This window comes from Castor canadensis, chromosome 8, assembly GCF_047511655.1.
Source record: "Castor canadensis chromosome 8, mCasCan1.hap1v2, whole genome shotgun sequence".
Lineage (NCBI taxonomy): Eukaryota > Metazoa > Chordata > Mammalia > Rodentia > Castoridae > Castor > Castor canadensis.
Genome location: NC_133393.1, coordinates 138,199,564 through 138,227,073, shown reverse-complemented (window position 1 = coordinate 138,227,073; position 27,510 = coordinate 138,199,564). Strand labels below are relative to the sequence as shown.

General features: G+C 38.8%; 1 pseudogene; it reads right to left on the bottom strand.

Annotated features, from left to right (window-relative positions):
• Positions 1-4,964: 4,964 nt before the first annotated feature.
• Positions 4,965-6,791, bottom strand: LOC109690297 (probable ATP-dependent RNA helicase DDX5 pseudogene; annotated as a pseudogene).
• Positions 6,792-27,510: the final 20,719 nt, after the last annotated feature.

Below are 27,510 nucleotides of genomic sequence, written 5' to 3'. Positions count from 1 at the left end.
TTAGTTTGGTAGCTGGGATTTCAGTCTCTGAAATTGGATTAATGGGATCCTTGATGCTAATGCCCTCAGGTACTGTCCTATGTTAATGTCATAACCTCAGATCACTTCTACAGCCTATAAGAAACAGCGGAAGGCTCAGGCGTCACCTCAGTGGTAGAGCACATGCTTGAGACTTTCCCTAGATGGGCAGGTCAGGAGATTGGACGACTTGATGGGGATCAGCAGTAATGACAGAAGATGGAAACAGTCACCCGGGGTTCTGATACGGGGTTCTCAGTCATAGGCTTTAAAATAGTTATACATATCAAGTTCAAAAGGTAAAAAATGGCTGGGTGCCAGTGGCTCATTCCTGTAATCCTAGCTACTTGAGAGGTTGACGTCAAGAGGATTGAGGTGGGAGGCCAGCTCAAGCAAATAGCTCTTGAGACTCCCATCTCCAAAATAACCAGAGCAAAAAGGACTGAAGGTGTGGCTCAAGGGATAGAGTGTCTGCTTTGTAAGCACAGAGTCCTGAGTTCAAACCCCAGTCCCAGCAAAAAAAATAAAATCAGGGTTTTTTTTTCTACCTTGATATCAAATTATTCCAGCTTCATTAAAAAATTTTTTTTCCCTAAATTGAATTACTTTGGTATCTTTTTAAAATATCAAAAGAAAAAAAGAAATAAAAAATCAGTCAACTATATATATATGTGTCTCTATATCTAGACTCTATTCTATTGATCTCTGGGTCTGTCTTTCTCACAGTATGATATTGATTACTCTAACTTTATGGTAAGTTTACAACCTTGTTCTCTGTAAAGTTGTTTAGACAATTTTAGATTGCTCATACTTCCACATAAATCATATAAATTTTATATTCAGCTTGTCAGTTTCACAAGTCATGGGTTGGCATTTTGGTTGACATTGTCTTTAATCTTTAAATAAATTTGAGAAGATGTGATATCCTAACAAAATCGAGTCTTCTAATACATGAAAATTATATATTGTTCTACTTAGCACTTACTTGGGTACTCTTTTATTTCTCTCAAAAATGCTTTCAGTGTGGAAGTCTTACAAATATCTATTCCTAATGAGGCAAGGAATAAATATTTATTAGCAGGCAGGGAAAATAACTCACCAGGAGCTCTCTTCTCTTCTCTTCTCTTCTCTTCTCTTCTCTTCTCTTCTCTTCTCTTCTCTTCTCTTAAGCAAACAAAGCTTATAGGCCACCAGCAGGCCCTGACCTATCTGTGGAGTACTAAAGCCCCTCTAAATTGTAAATACCCTGGTGCTCATAAATATCATTGCACGATAGTCCAGAAGAGGAGCCTTTGGGTCTGCCTTGCTTATGAAAAAAGAGAGCCTGCCCCCAACTCGACCTCCCAGGCCGAGTCCTCTTACTTAGGACCTCATGATAGTGGTCAAATCTCATGCATATAATTAAAGGCCTAAAAATTAGCATAAGCACATGAACAGGATACCCCTTGTTACATGATAAGCTTGGGTTAAGTATATATACCTGCCAGTAACCCGAGCCCCTCCCTAAGGGCTGCCTAGATTTTTCCCCACCTTACAACTTATAAATTGAACTTAAACAAAGAAATCGATCCTTTCATGCCACCAGGAAGGACCACTGCTTCTCTGGCAGTGCTTTCTTTTTCTTACTACTTATTTTCTTTCAATAAAGTTTTGCTACTATCTGTGATTTGTGCCTCTGTCCAGCTCTGTTCAGCTGACACAAGAACTCAGGAGTTCTAGATCTAAATGTCAATCTGTAAATTGTTGACTTTGCTTTTGTAATATCCATCCTCAGTCATTTTAGAGAAACAGTAACATACTGTATTTCTAGTTCTTTCTTTTCTCAAATTAAGAAAAAAGGAAAATTAGTTAAAAGCACCAGCTTTGGAGGTATGGAAATCCCATTTGCATCATTTACCAAATTCACTTTTTTTGTTTGTTTTTCTTCTTTTTTTCTCTCTCTTTTTCCAAATTCACTTTTTCTTATACCTATATTACTAATAATGATAAGACTGTTATTATTTACTATATGATACAGAGAGGTTATATAACTTAGCCAAGGTATCATAAGCACCTTCACCTGTATGGAAATAGTATGCAGAGGCAAATTTGTCCTCCCTGTCCCCACCCCTTAATTGGGAAAGTAAAATTCAGCTTAGCCCACACCGTTGACTGAGGGTCATCTGTTGACATGTACAAATGCAAACAGTCCTGAAGGCCCTTAAGGTTTTAAGAGACTAGAGAGGTGAGTAAAGAAACAGCCACAAGTTAGTCTAAGAAGTAGATACAGAAAAGGAGATTTTTTGGAGTCCAGTTATGTGTTGGTGGAGTAGGAATCAATTAGGAAAATCCACAGAGAGGAAGAACATTGAAATGAGACTTTTAGAAAATCCACCCTTCAGAATCTTCTCAGATATTAGATGCAGGTTTTGTAGTAGTCTCTCCAAAGCAAGCGATCAAACTGGTCTGATTGACGCACAGTGGTCAGCTGTCCCTATTTACCTGAGATTGAAGGAGCTCCCAGGATGTGGGATTTTAATTTTTAAAACTGAATAGTTGTGACATTTTGAGTAAACTTGGAAGAATTGGTGACCTCGGGATACAAAGCATGTCTACTACAAGGCTGGCTGGCATCTGTAGATTATCTGCATCGTGCCAGGCGTGCCCTGTTCTAAGCACTTTCAATGTATTAGCTCTTTTAACCTTGTCAACCTTACCCCCAGGTAAGTAGTATCATTTGCCCCATTTCGCAGTGAGGGAAACCAACGCACATATATTCTCAAGGTCAACATCCTGGAAAGGGAGGAATCAGCGTCCTTCTACAGTTAACCTTCTGCGTAGCCATTGTTCTGTCCTTCCCGGCAGACATCTGGTGTTAGGATTGTGGACTCCCCCAGGAACCTGACAACAAAGGTAGACTTGTGAACTAAAACATTCAAACGTCTCTATTACATTGATTTGAACCACGACTACCAGTCTCCCAAGTCCATGCCTTTCCCAGGAACAATTAAATATTCCTCCTGCTTTGAATGAAGTTCTAGGTGCCTAGAACTCTTTGCAGTGGACCCTTGCTTGTTCCCAGGTAACTGATCTGAGTGCGAATCAATGTGAACTCTGCTCAGCCAATACTCGTACTTTATCTCTTTCTAAGAACAAGCTTTAGTGATTAAGATGGTACTGAATATCTGGCATTGTTCTCCATACACCTTACACAGTCATCATGTATTCTGTATTTTGGATATTGGTCTGTAAAGGAAGCATGCTTGTGAAAGAAGGGAAATTTGAAATTTAGCTTGTCATCCTCTTTCAAAAATGATGGGAGAGTGAAAGTGTTACTGGAATCAGTGATACTCCAAGGAGGAGGTCTCCAAAATGGAAGAGGCCCATGTCTGGCCTCTGTGTACTGAGTTTGCGATGTCCCAAAGAAGACTTTTACGACACCTTGAGGAAGAGGCATAGAATCTTACTAATAAAAGCAAGGTGAAGGAAAGATAGAAGAAACATAGTACACAAGTTAGACATGAGTGCGGGTACATCTAATAACAAGTGCAATGATTGTTGTAACATCTGGGTATTTATGGTGAAAAAGTGGGTTGAGGGGGTTGTTTGACTTTATCTTAAGAAGAGTGCCCCTCTTTGTTCTGACACCTGGTATAATTAGTTGCTTTTGCTGTTATTGTCTTATCAATTGAGCCAAAGATTCAAAGTTGGCCCATCATTAAATTTGGGTCACAATGACATAGAAGTCTGAACATCCCTTTAAGCAAAGGATGTATCCTGACAGATGCTCCCTCAGGACAGGTGTCCACCCTTGTGATAAGCATTATATTGCTGTTGTTAAGACACTTTTTGTGCCCAGAGGAGTTATTTTCTAAGGTGTTCTTTCTCGGGATAAGTGTCTTTCTTATATCCTGTGTAACAGGTCATTTTAAACTGCTTTTGCTGAAGAGCTCTGACTCCTTACTTACTTACAGAGATGAGTAACAAGTGGTTTTTCTAACTCAGAATCCTTGGATTTCTGCTGACAGAAAGGTTTTGTTTTCAAGGGCATTTCCATTCTCTCTCACCTTTCATATGACTCTAGAATTAAGTCGTTAAAAATTCCTGGCCTTGCCAACGCAACCCCCCTATCCCCAGGCATCTTTTCCTTTTCCTCTTTAATATCTCCTCTGGTAGCTCAGAGCATTTGCCTAAGCACGCACAAGGCCTTGGGTTTGATCCCAGCATCAAACAACAACAAAAACCAAAGTATCTTTGAGAGATTGAAGCCATGCTTTCTTTTGAAACCAAGAGAACGTGGCTAAAGTGGTAGAGAGCCTGCTTTGTGAGCTCAAAGCCCTGAGTTCAAACCCCAGTCCTGCCAAAAAAAAAAAAAAAAAAAAAAGAAAAAAGGAAAAGGAAAACCAAGGGAACCACAGCTTGGAATGTGTCAGTCAGTGCCATCAACAACAACCCTGAGGACCATTCTGTACACATCTTGCCCCAAACTTTTCTTTGTCTAGTACAGTGCCTATCACCAACAAGATCACTGATAAATGACTCTTTTTAAAAAACCCTGCCCCCAAAAACAAAGAAAATTACATTTATTTGGAGCTAATTAGGATTGCAATCTAAAAAAACACAGGTTGAAGCAATCTTGAAAATGTGCTCCCTAGCTTTCTTTTTTTTCAGTCTTCAAATATCTTTTATTGGAAGGCCATGCATTGCCTTCATTTAGTGTATTTCAAATCACTGTACAGTTACTTTTGTGAAAACACTGCCTGCATTTTCTAGCACCAAAAGCCCTAAAAATTGTTTCAAGAATGTGGAGAAATATCCAACTTGAATAGCGAAAAGTGCACCATAATTGCTGTTGCACCACAGTCATTTCTGCATTTTCCATGTTTCTTAAGTAACTATTTTGTCTGATAACACACAATATCAAGAGAAATTATGAAAAACAGACATTCACATATACTTCTAAAGTCTCATTGAGGATATCCTGTTGGCGTTGGACAGCCAGTCATACACGCATGCGCAGTGGCAGGCTAGCGTATGCCTGCAGGTTCATACTGTTGTGCGTATTTGCAAATTACTTCTGTATTGCTGAGCACTATCATAACCATTCTGGTAAATCCCTGTTGGATTACCGTCCTAAAACTGGCTTGCACACTAGCAGACACAAAATTACTTCCAAAGCTCCCATTGATGTAATTTGCAGGACTGTAAACACCATTCTGAGTTTTTGCCCCCAAATCTCTTAAGCAGACTAGAATAACCTCTGTCACAATTTTCCCTATCTCTATAGGTATTAAATCCACCCCTTTTGTCCACAGAGTATCTATCCCAATGGTCATCCTTCATGTCTCCTCTACCCTGGAACGAGCCGAACTGCTGTCTTCGACCAACTGAAGCAATTGGGGATTAATTCATTGCTTGATTAGCTTCGCTAATCCCAGAGATAATGTCACTCACTTGCTTTATATTATTAGATGAATGCTGTGCCTGTTTTGGTTACTGCAAGCAGTTCTTCCAATTCAATGAATGCAATCCTGTGAGGAGTTAGGGTAGTGACAAGTGATGACAAGTTTCAACATCTGCCACAGCTAGCCCTCTGGAGGCCACATCTGTAGCAGTCAGAATAGGAGCTTTTCCATGTTTGAATTCATTAAGAACCCACACACGCTCCTGTTGACTCTTGTCACCATGGATACCCATGGCCCGCCACCCTCTCTCCTCATTTTTGTGGTAAGCTCATAACATCTTCTTTTGGTTTCAACAAGAACAATGATTTTATTCTCCTTCTCACTCATGATCTCTTTCATTAGGTGAAAAAGTTTTTCATCCATTTCTACATCTGACATCTGTCTGCAATCTGAAGAACATTGTGGTTTGCACTCAGTCCTAGTGCGCCAATGTATAAATGGATGTGGTCTTTCAGGAAATCTTCAGCAAGCTGTCTCACTTTTTTTGGCCAAATCTCACTCCATATTAGGGTTTGCCTACCAGGTCTTATCTGATCCACAATCTTCCTTATTTGGGGTCCAAAGCCCATCCATCTGGAGCATTCTGTCTGCTTCATCAAGGACAAGGTAGGTTGTTCTTCTCAGATTTTTTTCCCCCACATTCTAAAAAGTCAATCAGTATTCAGATGTTGCAATACAGATTTCTACACCTCTCCAAATCCAGTATATGTGGTCTCTTGGGAGCACCACCACAGATGCAAGTGGACTTCAAGCGAAAAACTCCATAGTACTCAGCGCTATTTGCTGTACCTGCTGGGGCAATTCCCAAGTTAGTGCCAGCACCAAGCAAATAGGCCCACCACCTCTTCCTAGGAATGGCTGATTGATGTGAACAATGGCAGGCAGCTAATAAGATAGTCTTCTCAGAACCAGTCTGTGTACTCCAGCCATAGCCAATCCACTTTGAGCAACTGGCCATCCCTGAGTTTGAATAGAGGCGAATTCAGTAAAATTCTGCCTTGCAATCACATCCATGACATTTGCAGGGAAATTTGCCTCATGGAAACTCAGAATTGGCTTTGGACAGTTGTAACCTGTCACCTATTTTCCTTACTTCTTCTGTATGTCTCTACTCTTTGTGTTGTATGCCTAGCCAAATCAGGGTGTTCCTTATAAAAATTCTTCTCAAATTTGGGCAGCCCATCAAGATTCCACTTCTTTTTAACTAGTTTCTTCCCAGAATTTTCAAACTTCTTTCCAGATAGGGGTTCTGCCTTACTCTCTCCAAATCTAGGTGCTGTCAAACCCTCAATCCCAGCTTAGGTCTCAGTCACTGGAATAAACTGACATAATGTCAATGGTTGCGGTTGGCAGAAAACGATGTCTCTAATTTTCTATTTTGAAATAATTTCTAACTTTAGAGTCTCAGCAATGGGTGCTGGAGGTGTGCCTCAAGTGATCCATATTCCTGCAGGAAGGCTCTGAGAGGGGCTGTGAGGATAAAGTCTAAGCTGAATGGAGGGAGACACCAGGATGTTAGAGATGCCAGGAACATGGGGCATGTGCCATGAAGAGCTGGATCCCAGCTGGGAGTACTAGTTTGAGGGATTTTGGAAACTTTAGGAGATGGGGCCTCATTGGAGGAAGTAGGTCACTGGGAACATGACTCTGAAGGTTATCCCTAGACTCCAGTCCCCCTCTTTTTCTCTTTTTTTTGGTCTGCCATGAGGTGAAAAACCTCCTCTACCAAATACTCCTGCCATGATGATGTTCTCCAAAAGCACATGGGGATAGAAAACATGGACCCAACCCTCAGAAACCATAAGCCCAAATCAATCCTTCCTTCCTTAAGCTGTTCCTAGCAATTATTTGGTTGTGATAAAACTGACTTAAGCAGCCACTGAGATTGCAGAGTTTATATTTTATTGTATGTAATACAATCTAACATATCCTTGACTAATTTAAGTAGCATGTCTAAATAATATGTGAGTGATATCTTCACAGTTATTCAAAAGACTAAATATACTATTGATTCTGTGTTTAGTTATAGTTTGCTCATAGTTGAATCTATGTTTACTGTTACTCATTCAACACTTACATTGTACAATATGTCTATACCATTCTATCAAATGGCAAGCAAAACCAGACAGAACTTCTGAGTCAGGAGGTAATACTGTTGTGGTGGAGGAGATGAAATAATGATGCAACTGTGTTACTTGTGTCATGCTATGAAGAAGAGGGACATGGCACTAAGAGTCCAGAATTGAGGGATGAAATCTACGATTAGCTGGGTGGTCTCAGGTGACTTAGCATGGGTGCTATTGCTTTTTTTTTTTTTTTTTTTTTTTGTAAAATGTATGCATTGACCTATGAAATCCTGTGGGTCCCTTTCAGCTCAAATATCCTGTATTTCTTTATGAGTTCTTTTTTTTTTAATCCTTATTTCTTTGTGGGTTCCATTTGTTTGTTTGTTTTTGAGACAGTCTTCACTTTGTAGCCCAGACTGGCCTTGAACTCACAGTTCTCCTGCCTCAGCCTACCTAATACTGGAGTTCCAAGCATGTACCACCACACCTAGCTCTTTGTGAGTTGTTTTTCTTTGTGTGTTTTTGTTTTGTTTTGGTTTGGTTTTGGGGGGAGTTGGTGGTACTGGGGCTTGAACACAGGGCCTTACACTTGCTAGACTGGCGCTCTACCACTTGAGCCACTCTGCCAGTCTGAGTGTCTTTTTTAATGGGAAAAAAGTCCCTAGTTTAGCAGAAACATTGGCTAGCAGATAAAACAACGTGACTCCTTTCCATACTGTTAACTTAAATCCAATAGTCTTTGGCAGTCTCCTTTGATGTTTTTGCTGAAACTTTAGAATATTGCTTACTACTTGTTTTTTTTTGGGGGGGTGGAGGGAGGAGACAACACTGTCAGTCATGAGTAAGCAAGTTTCATTGAATAAGAAAGGCAGGAGGCTTCATCCGAGTGAATGTAAGCCAGGTGGGCTCTGTGGCATAGAATTTGTGAAGCACCTGAATAAAGCTCAGACTGGGGAAAACACCCCCTAGAAATCCCCTAACTCTTCAGAGAACCGCTGAATAACACCGTTTGCTTGGGAGCACTATTATATTTTTTTCGCACCTGAGTGTAAACGACCTTTGTGAGTGTCTTTTCACTGAAGTATAAGCCAAGTAAAGAGGTCAGAAAATTCTGGAGCTTGAGAGACTTGGTCAGAGAATATGGAATAGTAGTCTTGATCTAAAGAATGAAGCAGAATTTAAGTACTTTAAACAAGAGAAAAAAGGTTGTGAATTTTTTTTTTGCAATGACTGGAGGTCTTTATTACCAGTTGCATGATACCCATGTACCCTAGATAGGTGTCAAAGAGGAAAAGAACAGGAAAAAATTAGCACAAGTGTGAATTCATGTGACTTTCCCACGTTGATGCCAGCGAAAAAGCTAATGCATAAGTGCAAAATAACTTAAAAAAAAGTTCCATGACTAAGCAACACTGGTATTAGCAACCTAGTTCTTCTTTTTGTGAAGGACTTGAAACTTGCTAACATCATAGGAGCAGTTTTCTCATGCCCATAGCACTATTTTCACATCCCACATTTTTGCCAGCTATTTCCTTCCTTGTTACTTAGAAGATTGTCAGATATTTTGAAAGAAGAAAAGAAGTCAATTAATATGCATCTACTTAAACATTCTGAAAGAACAAGGATAATTAAAAATGCCAGCAGCAATTGAATATGGATCGTTTGTTGTTTTATTTGTCGCTTCTTTTGGAGAGAGCAAGGAACTTTGGTTATTGTTCTGCCTCAGAGGAGCATAAAAGTAAACATGGTTTCTGCATTCATTCAAGTGAAGAAATCCTCTTTATCCCATATTATTCTTGAGTTGTCTCAAACTAAATGTCCACATAAGCTTGTAAGGAATTCTAAGAAGAAAGAAATAAACTGTAATAATACTTTTATCTAGAATTAAAGACAATTTGGAGACCAAGTGATTTAAAATCTTTTTTTTTAACCAAAGAACTTGTTTTTATAGCAGACTCTCACATAGAATGTCAACACATAAAACACACAAATGAGTCCCATCTGGTTTTCCTAGGCACTACAGAATTGCTTGAAAAACCACTCATCTATGATTAATGCAAAAATGGGGAAAATGAGTTGCAACAGGTCATCTGGTTGGCCCCAAACATAACACTGGCTAGAAAGAGTACCCAGAACTTGATTAAAATCAACATTTTTGCTTCACTACTTTATCACCAGAGTCCAGCACAGGATCTAGCACATAATAGTGATCTGATAAGCACTTATTAGAGGAATGTATTATGATGATTCCGTCACTGTTAAATAGAGATCATCAGCCCCTGTATGGTGATACTCATCTATGATCCCAGCTACTTGTGAAACAGAACTGTGGTCTGATGCTAGCTCTGGCAAAAACCAGACCCTATCTGAAAAACAAATTAAAGCAAAAAGGGCCGGAAGCATGGCACCTAGCAAGTGTGAGGCCCTGAATTCAAATCCTAGTGTGGCCAAAAAACTAAAACAGAGATCATCAAGAACGTTTATAAAAATAAATACAATGATAGAAACTATTTTTGTGTGTTTTTAATAAAATTACAGATCAGGTAAGAGTTGGCCTTAGCATGTATTTTGGCACCTGACAAAGCAAAATGAATTCATTGTCATCTGAGCAGTGTGTTCTGAGTTCAATGTTATGCTGTGCTGAGAAAAACTGGAAAGATCAAGTGGCTGCTGTCTACTTTGCCTTAGCTGAAATACTACTTTCTTTTAAAATCTTTTGGTGGTACTGGGGTTTGAACTCAGGGCTTCATACTTGCTAGGCAGGCACTCTACTGCTTGAGCCACTCTGTCAGCTAAAATACCACTTTCTTTGAGACCTTCCCTGACCCGTCTAAAATAGCCCCTGCTCTCAGGTTAGTTATAATTTATCACGTTACCCTACCTATTTCCTCTACGGCATTTATTGCAATCTGTAAGTGTCTTGTTTATTCACTTGCCTGTATGTTGAAAATTACATGTTCTTCTTTTGGAGCAAGGTCCTGGGGCCAAGCCTATTGCCAGTACTCAATGGATACATATTTATTGAATGAATGAGTAAATAATCAAACGGTGTGATGCCTGAGGGCACACCTGCTCATGAGGAATTTAGAACTTAATAGTTTGGATACATGCTGTGCTTGGTGGATAGAGGGGCTCTCCAGCCCTAGGAAGGCAGGCTGAGAGAGAAGATAGTAATATCAGCCCCCTGCATGAACATCCCAGCCCCTCTGCTTTCCAGATGGTACTGAACGTCACTGTAAATGAGAATAATAAGATCAACTGATGTCCATTAACAAAAGTCCCTTTTATCCATGCACGCAAATAAGGCTCCCATGAGGTGAGCTGACTCTACAGGAATGCCTGTGTGTTTTGGGAATAGGGAGGAAGGGACTGACCTGACATAACTTATCTTATTTTTGTGGTACTGGAGTATGAACTTAGGGCCTACACCTTGGGGCACTCTACGAGCCCATTTTTTTTTTTGTGATGGGTTTTTTCGAGATAGGGTCTTGTGGACAATTTGCCCAGGCTGCCTTTGAACCATGATCCTCCTGATCTCTGCTTCCTGAGTAGCTAGGATTACAGTGTGAGCCACTGATACCTGGCTGTTTGTTTTTTGAGACAGAGTCTTGCTATGTAGCACAGGCTGACTTCAAGCTCATAATCAATCTCCCAAGTGCTGGGATTACAGGTATGTGCCACTAACATGACTCATCTTGACCCAATGGGTTGAGACTCAACAGGAGTGTTAGTTGAAAAGGATCTACCAGAGGCCTGTTAGTATGAAAGTCCCAAGCAGCCTCCTAGGAAGACTCTTATTTTAAGGAATTACTGTGAGGAGAAAGCTAATTTCACTCAGATTTGAAGAGTTTGTGACTCATGTTGAAATCATGAATTGTTGTGACACAAGAGCTTTTTGTTTTGTCTTGGTTTGTTGGTTGGGTTTTTTCTTTTTTTGGACAAGGTCTCACCACGTAGCCCTGGTTATCCTTGAATTCATGATCCTCCTACCTCAGGCTCCTGAGTGTTGGGAATATAGGCATGTACCACCATTCCCAGTGGTAACACAAGAGCTTTGTGGCATCTGCTCTCCTATGTGGTGCAGTGGCCGTATGGATTCAATCTCCCAATGCGATGTCATCAGAGTGCACCTGAACATGTCCCATTACTTGGAGGCTGACAGTACATTTATGTGGTTCTGCAGGGGGACTAGGAGTCTTCCAGTTGTTTGTGCAAGACAGAACCTGAGAAATGCTACCTATCACTGGTAATGAATTTCCATCATTTCCTTTTACTCTCTTCCCTGTGGCAGCTGTAGAAAGGAATGAGGTAAATCTACATGCACTGACGCAGATTATTTGCCAAGTCTTATTATCATTAAGAGTATATAGAAACCAAATAGGAATATATACTCATGTACATGTGTATAGAACATATTTGGAAGAGGGACAAGAATTACTAGTGATTAATTCTGCAAGGTGACTCTGAGTGTAGAAGTCATGGTGGAACAGAGACTTCATTATCTATACTTTTGTACTGGTTGGATTTCTTTGGGGGGTATTTTTAAATTATGTATTGCAAAAATAAAATTGAAATTGAAATGTTTAGTAAATTAGTTTGAAGTTTCTCAAACTAATAATGTACTTACCCATCTCAAAGTCTCTCAAGTATGAAGCCCTGAGTTCAAACCCTAATCCCACCAAAAAAAAAAAAAATCTCTAAATTATCTTAATTTTTGGTATTTGTGTATTTATCTTGTTGTCAACATTCTTCATTTATTTAACTTTAAACCCTTAAAAAATAAGGTCTACCTTTCCCAAGGCAAGTTTGTTTGGACATGATCACATTAATCAGTTTAATTCCAAGAAGAATGAGATAAGTTTCAGAGATGAAAAGAAATGGGCCTTAAAAATTAAAATAAGACAATATAAAATTTAATTCCTAATTGAATAGATTACTAAATCAATTACCAAAAGCAGTGAGTTGTCTGTAGTGGAAATCTTATGTCTATTAGGGAAATTATTTTAGGGTCCCTAGCACAAAAGAGTAAGCAATGAGTCAGGGGTCATTAAAAAAAAAAATCTCAGAAGCTGGGTGTTGTGGTACACTCCTGTAATCCCAGTGCTTGGAAGACTAAAGTAGCACGTTTGTGAGTTTGAGGCTAGCCTGGGCTACATAGTGAGGCCTTGTTTCAAAACAATAATGACAAAATCTCAGAAGGTGTTTATATGGTACTCCTATTCTCCAAAAGAAACCAGAATCCAATTCCTACCAATATAAGACTCCCCAAACATGCCATGGTGGTTTCTAGGGCAGCCACATCTCCTGAAGTGGTCTTTAAAAATTAAAATTAGGAACCCAAAGTGTATGCTGATAGGCTGCTTTCTTTTCCTCCCCTTATAATTTTCTTATATTTACTCTCTGAGGATCAAGACAAAACAAAACTATTAGTCTCAGATTCTCGCCTTATTGCTAATGTGACCAAGAATAGATGCCTTTGTACAACTAAGACGATCTTTATCTATATCAGCAGGGATTGGGTCTGATCACTGTTATTGGCAAATGGTGTTTCCAGAAGATACTGATCCTTGTGTTCTGGCATGGAAGAATCCAAGCAGAACACATGGATGGGGTAAGATAGAAAAGCTTTATTAAGGGAAGGGAAGTCAACAGTTCTGCTAAGTGAGGGAAAAGAAGACAAAGAAAAGGGCTGGGGTATTTTGTAGGCTGTTTTTATATCACCTTGGACTTGGAGGTGGGGAGAGAATACATCAATCACTTGACTCCCCTGACCTGTGGGCTGGAGGGAGGAGCTCTTGAGTCAAGAGGGGGAACAGTCCCAGTCTTTCCCTAATCTAACCTACTTCAACTCTGCATTTACTGTAAAATACACTAATGGTGGGTAAAGGATGAAGAAAGAGGTGGAAACACCCACTGCAAGGCCATGTGACAGATAGCAAGATTCTAGCTAGACTTTAAGGAACTGGTCTTTTCAGGGAGGAGCAAACAGACATAATTAAGTTTCACACTTATAAAATTAGGATTCTGAATTCAGGAGTGCTACCTTTAATTTTAGAGAAGAAAAACACTCACTGCACTAATATATATTGTGATTCCTAAATCTATGTACTATTTTATTTTACTTATTTATTTATTTAATTTTTCTATATTTTATTTTTTGCTTTGATAAAATTTACAGCTATGGTAAGATGACCACTGCAGACAGTCCCATTCAGGTGTGGGGTTTTAGTTTCAGAATGTCCATTGGTCTTGTAGTTGGTTGTCACTGTCACTGCTAATCTGCTGCTGCAAAGGCCTCACAGGTCTGGGTTTGCCGAGTCGAGTCCTCACCATTTAAGTACTTCTACATGAGGGCCAAGTGTCACACAGTTCTACCATGGCACAATATTGCTGTGAGAAAAGAGACTATAGGGTAACTGCTGACTTCCTCTTCAACTGTGTGATCTCCTTTGGACATTTTAAACCCATATTAACTTGTTTCCGAGTTACTGTCACTGTTGGAAGAGATGTGATCTTTTCCTTGTCAGCTAGGGGAGGCCCTGTTCTCCTAAAAGTTGGTTTACAATGACATCAAACCCTGGGCTCAGTGGACTGAAATCTCCAAAACTAATAATATATCTCTGCAAATTCTGCAGTTTCTGCATCCCTACTTTCTTCTTCCCTTGCAAAGGGTAGGTGAGCCTCTACCACTGAGCTATGCTCCAGCCTTGTTTTTTTTTTTTTTTTTTTTTCTGAAAGCTGTGGCCATCCAGTGATGAATAAGGATAATCAAACATGTTTAGCCAAGTACAGTGGTTCATGCCTGTGGTTCTAGCTACTCCAGAGGCTTAGGAAGGAAGGTCACTTGAGCCCAGGAGTTTATAGCCAGCCTGGGCAACACAAAAAGATCCTGGCTCAATAAAAAAAAAAAAAAACAAAAAAAAAACTCTCTTGCAGGGTTCCAGTGTCTCACTCCTGTAATCCTAGCTACTTGGGAGGCAGAGATCAGAGAGATCATGGTTCAAAGCCAGCCTGGGCAAATAGTTTGAGAGACCTTATCTTGAAAATATCCCAACACTTTAGGGCTTGTGGAGTGACTCAAGTGGCAGAGCACCTCCCTAGCAAGCACAAGGTCCTGAATTCAAACCCCAGTACTGCCATAAACAAACAAACAAAGTGGTAGAGCACCTGCCTAAGCAAGAACAAGGCCCTGAGTCCAAACCCCAGTAATGCCATAAACAAAGTAGTAGAGCACATGCCTAGCAAGCACCACTTGAGCCACTCTGCCAGTCTGACCCGATGTTACAATTCTTGATGCTCTTACAATTCTTACTTTTTCTGGGCTCACAAGAAGGAAGAAACCATGCCTCAAAGAGAAGGAGGAGAGTTCAAGCCTGATGTTGTGTCTTATGAGCTCGGTGACTTTTAAGCCCCAGTGTTCCCACTTGGGAAACAAAGAGATTGGGTCAGGTGATCTCATGTTCTTCTGGTTCTAACAATTCTATGAAAATCTCAGGCATGCTTCAGCCCTTCTGGTTTCTACCACGTCTGTATCTTATGTTGCTCTATTCTGATGAATTCAGATTGGAAGATGACTGAGAGCTTTGCAAACTCAGAACCAAAGATAACTCTTTCCCATGAGTATTTTATCAGAATCTAGAGAACTAAATAAAATTAAAAGATAATTAAAAGCATTGGTATACATCTTCAGAGAATTTTCAATTTATTTTGTGAAGTTTCTATTAGACATGGGTATACTAATTCAAGAATGGAAATCTTTTTTTAAATAAAACAAACTGTTTCAAATTACTAAAATCTACCAAGAGCAATAAAATTCATGATGCTTTATACCCTTATTCAAGTGATTCATCACTTTTACTAGGTATACTCATTTAGCTTATATCTTGCAGAAATGTTATACAAGATGCATAATAATGACTTAAGATGCTTTCACACTTGTGGAACTAGTACTTTACTAAAAGTTTTTATAGTAAACTTCAATTTTAATAACTTTCAATCAAAACATATGTCTGATCAAGAATTTGATCATATACAATATAGTTCTTTTCTTTTGTCAAAATGATGAATTAATATTTAAGCTAAAGCTTATTGTATAAAACAATTGTTTAAAGTAGGTTTTTAAAAAGAGATCAAGTGTCCAATAGAAATGCAAAATACAGTAACATGGTCTGAACTGTTTCTAACTTTTTTCCCACAATAGTGAGTTAGGCAATATTCAAAGAACTTCCTTATTTTAACTTTAAAATTTAATCCAACTTCTCTATGTCAATAATAAAGATTCTTTTCCAGGCAGAGAGTTCACTTAATTACTTGGTAAGGCATGTGGTTTTCGGTATAAAGCAGGTTGTTTAACCAGGCTACTAAAATCATGTTACAGTATCAAGAAATACTCTATAGAACTAGTTTTTAAACTCAATGTGAAGCCAAGTGTACTTGGCTTTGAAATGTGAGATGTAAGCAGCAGTACCAAATTTCATTGTTTCCAAAACTGAAGGGAGAAAGTTGAATTTTGATATAAGCTCATTTTTAGATATTTTTTAATATCACTAACTTTTGAACAGATGAAATTGTTATTTAGAACAGATTGCCTCATTTGAATACATTGGGGAAATTCCATGCTGGTTATTTCCTCCATGTTCTGGAAAAAAGATAATATAGAGCCCTAAAACATCTTATTCCTCTCTGTGGCAGTAATACTAAGGTGAGGCTTTCATTCATTCATTTCATATATTCAACGATGACTTTTTGATTACTTACTATATGTGAGGCACTGTGCCAAGCCTTATAGGATTAAGAAAATATACAATTGGGTACTTTCATGGACATTATAAGCTATAATTAGTGGTTGTAGATGGTGAGTGGAAAATTCCAAGCACCAACAGTGAATACTGCAATAAAGAGAGTGAGGAGCTCAGGCATGAGAACAGCCAGGGAGTGTTTTGCCCCAGAGAAAGGGCTTGAAAAGACCTCTCACAGAAGGAGGAAAATAAGTGGAGCAGCATCTCAGTGGCAACGAAGCATTATACAAAACATTGTAAAGTCAGTCACGCAAAAAATTAATAGGTCATAGAGTGGAGACCTTTATAACCACTCTAAGGGTGGTTTGTAGCCCCGCAGCACTACCTTACATCCCTTGGGAGCTTTTACAAAGGCAAAATCAGAACGCGATTCTGCATGATCAAGTTTTTGGGTGCTTTACACATGCATTAAAGTCTGAGGAGTTCCACTGTAGGCCAGTCCTTCCTTTTGCAGAGTCTCTGAGCTACAGAGACTACACTAACTTCACTTTAGAACCCAAATCTAGGTAGTCCCAGAATCAGTGAGCTTCCCCTGTCCAATTCTGTAAGGTTTTTGTAAGTTGAAGGGGCATAGTAAGTTGGATCTGATTGTGGAAGAATTTGAATGCCAGGTTAAGGATCTCAGGCTTCATGAATTCAATAAACATTTACTGAATTCCAATGAAGTAGCCTTAGGAATATGGACAACAAGAAAGGTCAAGTCCTTAAAAAACTTACAGTCTTCTTTCTGAAAAAGTAACCAACAATTATAATTGCAAAGAGTTTTGTGCAATGAGTTTTAAAGGTTTACAATAATTAACAGGATTTATTTATTGAACATCTATTGAGTATTGAGTTCATGTTAGAGCTTAGTAGATTGAAAATGGTTATATTCAGGGCTACTTGAGAGTAGAGAGAAAACAGAGAGATGGACTAAATAAGTACCTACTATCCAAGAATAGACAGAAAAGAATGAATAGGGCTTGGTTATTGTAAGACCAGAGAGAAGCACTATGTCTTAACCCAGAGGTGACAAGAAGAAATAGGATTTGGATCACTGAGGAGAGAAATAAGAAAGCTGGGAGAAAAAACAGATTTTTGGAGTCTTGTTTGTTTGTTCTACTTTATAATTAGGATATGTCTCATTTTGCATATGTTGACCATGTCCAGAAAGAACTGTCTAGTAAGCAGTTGGAGATTCAGAACTGACTTTTTAAAAATTTATTTATTTATATGTGCATACATTGTTTGGGCCATTGCTCCCCTCTGCCTCCTGCCCCCTCCCTCTTCACCCCCAGAACTGATGCTTGAGTGAAAAAGGAGGGCTGAAGGAATGATCAGATGCTTTGCTTCATAACAACTAATTTTTCTTTTTTTGCCAGTAATGGGGTTAGAACTCAAGGTCTCATGCTTGCTAGGCAGGTGCTCTACCACATGAACCACTCCTCAGCCCTTATTTTCATTTTAAAATGGAATCCTCCTTTATTAGTCATCTTTCCATCACTGACAAAATCCTGAAATACTTATTTAAAAGGCATAAAGATTTATGTTGGCACATATTTCAGTCTGTAGCAGAACAAAGTTGCTTAGCTCATGGCTGATGACAAGCAGAGAGAGAAATAAGAGTGAGCTGGGGAGTCGGCTCTCCCCTCGAAGGGTCCCCCCAACATGCCCCCCACACAAATAACCTAACTTCCTTCCACTAGACCCCAGTCTTTGGTATAAGGGCCTTTGGAGGAAAATGAAATTGAAGATTAGTACAGCATCACCTGTGTACTTTTCAGACATATTCAACTTTTCTTAATATCATATCCCTTCAACTTACATTTTTTGTATTTCTCTGAGCTACTGAAAGTTGCAAACATTGTGACTGAGCTTTAAATTTTCAGTATACATCTCTCAAGAATGAGATCTTCTCCTGTGTAATCACAGTATTAATCAATATTATACTGCAAATTAGAAATGATTCCCTAAAATCCTTTACTATCTAGTCATATCTAAATTTCCCCAATCCCAATTTTTAGAAACTATGGGCCAGTCGACTCATTGTTTGCATTTGGTGGTTCTTTGTATTCATTTAACATACATCAGTCTTTGTATCTCTCTCTTTCTCCCCTTCATATTGTCTTTGTGAAGAGACCTGAGCATATGTCCTTTTGAGTCCTATACTCTAAATTAGCCTGGTTATTTCTCTTAGTGTATTTCAGTTTGTTCCTCTGTATTTTCTAGGAACAGGGAGTTACATTTATAGGGTGAATTTTAGAAATGTTGTCTCTTGTGGATTAAGTTGTGTATTCATAATCTACATTATCAGGAAGCCCATGTCAAGCTGCTCCATGTTTACTGGTTTATTATAAAGGATATTACAAAAGACACGGATGAAGAGATGAACAGGGCAAGTGCTGTGATCTGAGAACAATTGCTCCCTCAATCCCCAAACTCATAAAGGACTTCACTCCACAAAGTCCTATGGTAGTGGTAGTAAAATGGTGGTAACTTAATCTGACCATAGTGTTTAGAGGTGTGACCTTAGGAAAGTGACTATACATAGATTAGGCATTAGAGTGGAGCCCCATGATCGAATCCTTATAAAGCCTGCTGCTTACAGGAAAGAGGAGAACTCATAGACAGAGAGATGCATGCAAATGTTCCCTGTTTCTTGCTATGTGATGCTCTGAAGCACCTTAAGACTACCAGCAAGAAGGCATAACACCTACAGAACCACGAGTCTAACTAAACCTCTTTTCTTTATAAAGTAGCCTGACTCAAGTATTTTATTGTAGTGTGGAGGAAGAGATAGACCTTCCATGCTCTTTCTAGGGGCACCAGCCTCCATGAACCTCCACATGTTCAGCTACCCTGAAACAACTCATTTAAATCACTGGGAAGTCTGTAGGATTGATTGTGCTGAAACCAGTTGTCTGTTGATTGGTTAACTATGTTTGTTAACTTTTATATAAAGTTCTAAATCCCTTGCTTTGTCAGCTATAAGCAACACAAGCTGGTTTAGATACCTGTTCACAATGTCACCTAATTTCTTCTTCCTTTTATTGCAGCAGTAACAACAAAATTGCCAGTAGTCAAGTTGTTTTTTTGAACTCCATTTCCAAAATCTTATAGTATATTTTGTCACATGAGTGTTGACTTGCTAAAATATATCAGCTGATTTTACAAATAGCTGTCCTATGTCCTACAAAATTTGACCAACTATATTAAGTAATTATTATAGTTACTTTATAGCTGAGTAATTTAAATTCCTGCAAAGTTAATTGTATAACAAATCATTTTAACACCCAGATTTAGGAACTTTTTATATACTCATAGTGTTCTTTCCTGGCCTCTAATATTGACTCCCAGCAGCAGCAGGCTTCTCTGGCACACATACCTATCATCTGCAGTCCTACCTTAGACCTGGTGGGCAGAGCTCCATGGTGGATTTCTGGGCACTGATGTCACCATTCAGTGGTAGGCCTCTCCTGTATTATCTGCCCTGGAGGCTCAGTTACTCTCCTGGTAACAGATGAATACTTTTAATTCACAGGTGAGAAAACAGACTCTGTAGGAGAACACTATGAGTTAGGGTAGATAGTAGGGCTTTGGAGTGAGTAGACTAAGGTGCAAATCCAAGCTCTGTCACTGTTTTAACAAGATGATATTGGGCAAGTAACTTCTAAAAAAAAATAACAAAACTAACTAGTGTACATTTATTGCAAAGTAATCCATGTGAATATAAAATTCAAATAATATGAAATGAAAGTCTCTGTATTTCAGATCTGCAGAGCAGCCTTCCTAAGAGATTCTTGTGTAAACTTTTGGAATTTCTGTGCATGTACAGAGTGATATAGTAAAAATGTGGCTATGAAAGTATAAAAGCATATCTATAAGATCAAGTCTAGAAGTGGATTTTTTGTAGATACTATCAAGAGATTTCACAAGCATGAAAGTGACAATTTTCCCACGTGCCATTTTTTAAACAAAATTAACAGTTAGATCCAAATGACATCTTTATATGGTTTCTTTAAATTTATTAAAAAGAACACATGTACACAAAAGCACACAAAGCATAAATGTACAGTTCAAATGATTATTTAAAAAGCAAAGCCAGCTAGGCATGGTTGTATATGCCCATAATCCCAGCTACTCAGGAGGTAGAGATAGGAGGATTACAGTCCAAGGTCAGCTCCATGCAAAAGTGTGAGATACCATCTGAAAAATAAACTAAAGAAAAAAAGGCCAGGTACCAGTGGCTCATGCTTATAATCCTAGCTACTCCACAGGTAGAGATCAGGAGGATCCTGGTTCAAAGCCAGCCTGAGGAAATAGTTTGCAAGACCCTATCTTGAAAATACCTATTACAAAAAGGGCTCAAGGTGAAGGCCCTGAGTTCAAGCCGCAGTACCTTAAAAAAAAAAAAAGAGGGTTGGCTTTACACACTGTTGGTGGGAATGCAAATTAGTATTAACCACTACGGAAAGCAGCATGGAGATTCCTCAAAAAGCTAAACATAGAACTGCCATATGATCCAGTGATACTGCTCCTGGGCATCTACCCAAAGGAACATAAGACAAGACACAATAAAGACACACCTGTACGTCAATGTTCATTGCAGCACTATTCACAATAGCCAAGCTTTGGAAACAACTCAAGTGCCCTACAACTGATGAATGGATCAAGAAGATATGGAATATCTAAACAACGGAGTTTTACTCAGCCATACGAATAATGACATGTTGTTGGAAGTAAATAGATGCAATTGGAGGACATCATGTTAAGTGAAGTAAGCCAGGCCCAGAAACACAAAGGCCATATGTTTTCTCTCTTATATGGAAGACCAATTCAAAAGATAAAATAAACAAAAACAAGCATGATCACATACAAAATCATATGTAGAACATGTTTGTTATAATGGAACTACTCTATGGAACTCAGAAAGAGGGAAAGACAGAATGACAGAGCATCAGTAATATTGTGAAACATAACATCTGTGAAGGTAGAGGATACAGGGATGTGAACTACAAGCTGTTGAAAAATGAGGGGTGGAAAGTAAAAGGAAAGCAATGGAAGGGATTGAATGGACCAAAGTAAAGTAGACTCACAGCAGAGACACATTGAGAAGCACCTTTGAACACTGACTTAATATTAATAATGAAAGACAAGACTGTAAAGAAGGTATAGCGTGTATGTGTGTGGGTACTTGAGGGAGCAGGAGGGTGAATGAAGGTGATTAAGGGGAGGGAATATGGTGGATGGACTTCATACTCTTATATGAACTACAACAAAGAAACATCTTGCAATTGATCTAAGTAGGGTGGGGAGGTGGTAAGGGGGAGAGACAGTGCGGGTGATCTAACCTAAGAACAATATAAGCCTATTTGGAATTGCCATAATGAATCCTCCCTGTACAATGAATATATCCTAATTTAAAAAAAAAAAGGGTTGGGGTTATGGCTCAAGTGATAGAGTGTAAGGCCCAGAGTTCAAACCCAGTCTGCATGAATACGTGCATACATAAAAGCAAAGCCAGGTCAAGAAATAGAATACCATGCCTCTCTCTTGTCTCCTCCTTATCATTAACCCTTTTTTCATTCCCCAAATTAAAATTATATTTCAGTTTTGCCTGTTTTGAACTTCTGTAGTTGAAATCATACACAGTGTACTTTTTTTTTTTTTTGTGGTACCAGGGTTTGAACTCAGGGCCTACACCTTGAATCACTCCACCAGCCCTTTTTTGTGAAGGGTTTTTTTGAGATAGGGTCTCATGAACTATTTGTCTTGGCTGGCTTTGAATTGCAGTCTTCCTGATCTCTGCCTCCTGAGTAGCTAGGATACAGGCATGAGCCACTGGCGCCCAACCCCACAGTATACATTGTTTAGTCTCTTTTTTTTTTTCTTTTTTTGAGGCAGTGTCTTGCTATGCAGCCCAGGCTGGCCTCAAACTCACAATCTTCCTGCTTGCACCTACCAAGTGCTGGGATTACAGGCATGTACCACCACACCCAGTAGTTGTCTGGCCTTTTTCTTTTCTTTTGCTCAATAACATGTTTGTAAGATTTCTCCGTGTCACTGTGCATAAATTTAGTTGTCATTTATATTGTTATATATTATGCAAACACATTATAGTTTTTATATCTATTTTACTGTGACATTTGGCTTGCTTAGTTTTTTACTTTCATGAATAATGCTGTTTAACCATTCCTATATAAGCCTCTTGGTGCACATGCATGCATTTATCCTAGGTATCTACCTAGGAGTACGTCACTCCTTGTCTAGCCTCTTTGAGGATGAAAGTCCATTAGGGAGAGAGGTCAGCGCTCTCTGAACATAGATGATACTGAACCAGCTGAATACAGATGCATGAGCAACCCAACCAAGACTAGAAAAAGAAATGCCTGCAAATCCAAGCCATTTTGGCACATAATACATTTCTGCTGCTTTAAACTCCCAATTCATTTTGAACTCAGGGCCTCACGCTTGTTAGGCAGGCACGCTACCACTTGAGTCACTCTATCAGCCCTTAATTTTTCTTTTTTTTAAACTATTTTTATTAGCATACATTAATAGGTAAAATCCTTTTTTTTTTTTCCTCTTGCTACTGGATTAGCATTCAGGGCCTTGCACTTGTTAGGTAGATGTCATGCCACCAGTCTTTTTTTGTTTTAGTTATTTTTCCAATAGGGTCTTGCTTTTATACCCAGTTGGCCTGGAACATGATCTTCCTAGTTATGCTTCCCACATAGCTGGAATGACAGAACCATGCTAACAGTCTCAGACTTTTCATTGGTTGAGATGGGGGTCTTGTTAATTATTTGCCTATGATGGATTTGAACCACAATCCTCCTGATCTCTGCCTCCCAAGTGGACAGAATTATAGACATGAGCAACCCCACCTGGCTAAAACCCCTAATTTTGAAGCAGGTGGTTACAGCAATAATTGATACAGAAATTGGTACCAGAGACAGGGCACATGTCAATTTAAAACAATGTGGCCCTGGTTTTGAAGGAAATGGTGGGTGGGAGCTGGGAAAATGAAGAGGCTGTTAGTGAGAGCTGGAAGAATGACAGGCTGTTAGTGGAGAACAGCAAGGCAGTGAGGGAATGCCATCAGAGACTACAAAGGAGCAAACTGTGATACACATCTGTGGAATGCTGGGCAGGAATGTTTCTTGTGGTAACCTGAAAGCCATGTAACATATTTAGTGAATTTGTAGCGCTGGCTGGGAGACCTCCAGGCTTCCTACAAGTAGGTACCATAAAGTATGGGAGGAGAGGATGACAGTAAAGAGAGAGCTGTTCATTCGTAAAATAATTAGAAGGAAACATAGAAGGCCATGGACCTCATGGGTTGGAAACTAAAGCTATTCCTCATCCCAGGTGTCTCCATCTGGCAGGTGTCTCAACATAAGAGAGGAGAAAAGCAATGTTATGGTTGGAAGAGCCTTTGTTATTATTTCAGAAAAAGCCAAGGTAGTGAATGCTAGACACTGTTCTAATCAGGCTAAGGGATTGCTCCACATGATCTGGACACTCCCAGAGAAGCCTGTTTCTAAAAGAACTGTGAACGCTGCTTTGGAGTGATGGAATGAACTTTGAGGAGACTCTTCGGAAGGCTGCAAAGTTTTCAACAGAGATATTGGTGAAAGCATGCCCAGATTTTAAAATTTAGTAAATTACTATGGACCATAAGATTGGAAAAGGATTAAATTTTTTTTTTAAGGATTAAATTCTTCACTCAGCTTTCAATACATTGACCAATTGACAAGGTCACTAAGAATTAGTTTGAAGCAACATCACCACCTGCTGGCTTCTCTTGAAATAGAACAACTTCCTTGAGAGCCTGGCCTCTGGTATCAAATGTGGACAACTGGTTCAGTTTTGACTACTTTAGGAAACAAGTTTAAGAACACTGTAGAATACATGTTCGAGAATCAACCTATTACTTATGGCACTAACTTCAAAAACTTATTTTATAGTTTAATAAATAGTGCTTAGTGCTTATGTGTAAGAACAAAATAAAGCGAACAAGAAATTTGTAGATCTTTCATTCTAGCAAATGTAAGACAAAAATAAGCATAATAGAGTGAGCAAATTATAATGCTTGGTGGAAAGCACTAAAAAATCAGGATTAGCGGGCTATGGGTAGGGTGCAAGTTTAAAAAGAGTGACATTTGAATGAATAAAGATATGAGATCAATTCTACATGGTCATCTGAAGTACAAAATTCCAAAGGCTTCCAAACTAAGTATTAGTTCTTAACATGATGCTATACTTCCACTTCCTCAAAGATTTCTTTTTTTTTTAATAAACAGGAACCTGTAATAGTAGGTCAGTATTAATGGGAATGGTTACATTTTGACGAGCAACACTGCCCTAAAGATGTGTGCCTTTCCTGTAAAGTCATGGCTGACTTTGGTTAGAATCAGAAAAAAATATAGAACATGGCAGTTTTGTTATCTTACTTTTCAATTCTCTAACATTACCCTTGTACACTGAAATTTGTATTCCTATAAAAGAAGAAAATTGTTCCAGTTTTATAAGTTGAAAGAAGGATTAGATGGGGGATGATATATAATCACCAATAAAGATTAAGATATTTTTTGACTTTTGAGGTTAAGATTGGGAGGATCATGGTTTGAGGCCAGCCCAGGCAAATAGTGCTTAAGACCCCATCTCCAAAACAACCAGAGCAAAATGGACTGGAGGGGTGGCTCAAGTGGTTGAGTGCCTGCTTTACAAGTGTGAAACCCTGAGTTCAAACTCTAGTCCCATTTTTTTAAAAAAAGCTCTTTTTTTGGTGTTTATGGTTTTATTAATTACAAATTTATTTCGACAAATTTTTCTTGTGTTTCTAGGGCTCAACCCCAGAGCCTCATGAATGCTAGGCAAGTGCTTGCAGCCACAGTCCTACCTCAATAATTTTTTTTTTACTTTGGTTTTTTTTTTCAACATTTTTTAAAGAATAAATATATATTGTATGTTGTGAACTATTCTTTTTTTTTATTCATATGTGCATACAGGCTTGGGTCATTTCTCCCCCCTGCCCCCACCCGCTCCCTTACCACCCACTCCACCCCCTCCCTCTTCACCCAACCCCCTCAATACCCAGCAGAAACTATTTTGCCCTTATTTCTAATTTTGTTGTAGAGAGAGTATAAGCAATAATAGGAAGGAACAAGGGTTTTTGCTGGTTGAGATAAGGATAGCTATACAGGGAGTTGACTCACATTGATTTCCTGTGCGTGTGTGTTACCTTCTAGGTTAATTCTTCTTGATCTAACCTTTTCTCTAGTACCTGTTCCCCTTTTCCTATTGGCCTCAGTTGCTTTTAAGGTATCTGCTTTAGTTTCTCTGCGTTAAGGGCAACAAATGCTAGCTAATTTTTTATGTGTCTTACCTATCCTCACCCCTCCCTTGTGTGCTCTCACTTTTATCATGTGCTCAAAGTCCAATCTCATTGTTGTGTTTGCCCTTGATCTAATGTCCACATATGAGGGAGAACATACGATTTTTGGTCTTTTGGGCCAGGCTACACTCACTCAGAATGATGTTCTCCAATTCCATCCATTTACCAGCAAATGATAACATTTCATTCTTCTTCATGGCTGCATAAAATTCCATTGTGTATAGATACCACATTTTCTTAATCCATTCATCAGTGGTGGGGCATCTTGGCTGTTTCCATAACTTGGCTATTGTGAATAGTGCCGCAATAAACATGGATGTGCAGGTGCCTCTGGAGTAACCTGTGTCACAGTCTTTTGGGTATATCCCCAAGAGTGGTATTGCTGAATCAAATGGTAGATCGATGTCTAGCTTTTTAAGTAGCCTCCAAATTTTTTTCCAGAGTGGTTGTACTAGTTTACATTCCCACCAACAGTGTAAGAGGGTTCCTTTTTCCCTGAATCCTCGCCAACACCTGTTGTTGGTGGTGTTGCTGATGATGGCTATTCTAATAGGGGTGAGGTGGAATCTTAGCGTGGTTTTAATTTGCATTTCCTTTATTGCTAGAGATGGTGAGCATTTTTTCATGTGTTTTTTGGTCATTTGAATTTCTTCTTTTGAGAAAGTTCTGTTTAGTTCACTTGCCCATTTCTTTATTGGTTCATTAGTTTTGGGAGAATTTAGTTTTTTAAGTTCCCTATATATTCTGGTTATCAGTCCTTTGTCTGATGTATAGCTGGCAAATATTTTCTCCCACTCTGTGGGTGTTCTCTTCAGTTTAGAGACCATTTCTTTTGATGAACAGAAGCTTTTTAGCTTTATGAGGTCCCATTTATCTATGCTGTCTCTTAGTTGCTGTGCTGCTGGGGTTTCATTGAGAACGTTCTTACCTATACCTACTAACTCCAAAGTATTTCCTACTTTTTCCTGTATCAGCTTTAGAGTTTGTGGTCTGATATTAAGATCCTTGATCCATTTTGAGTTAATCTTGGTATAGGGTGATATACATGGATCTAGTTTCAGCTTTTTGCAGACTGCTAACCAGTTTTCCCAGCAGTTTTTGTTGAAGAGGCTGCTATTTCTCCATCGTATATTTTTAGCTCCTTTGTCAAAGACAAGTTGGTTATAGTTGTGTGGCTTCATATCTGGGTCCTCTATTCTGTTCCACTGGTCTTCATGTCTGTTTTTGTGCCAGTACCATACTGTTTTTATTGTTATTACTTTGTAATATAGTTTGAAGTCAGGTATTGTGATACCTCCTGCATTGTTCTTTTGACTGAGTATTGCCTTGGCTATTTGTGGCCTCTTGTGTTTCCATATAAATTTAACAGTAGATTTTTCAATCTCTTTAATGAATGTCATTGGGATTTTGATGGGAATTGCATTAAACATGTAGATTACTTTTGGGAGTATCGACATTTTTACTATGTTGATTCTACCAATCCATGAGCATGGGAGATCTCTCCACTTTCTATAGTCTTCCTCAATCTCTTTTTCAGAAGTGTATAGTTTTCCTCATCTTTTGTTAGGTTTACACCTAGGTATTTGATTTTTTTTGAGGCTATTGTAAATGGAATTGTTTTCATACATTCTTTTTCCATTTGCTCATTGTTAGTGTATAGAAATGCTAATGATTTTTCTATGTTGATTTTATATCCTGCTACCTTGCTGTAGCTATTGATGATGTCTAGAAGCTTCTGAGTAGAGTTTTTTGGGTCTTTAAGGTATGTCATCTGCAAATAGGGATATTTTGACAGTTTCTTTACC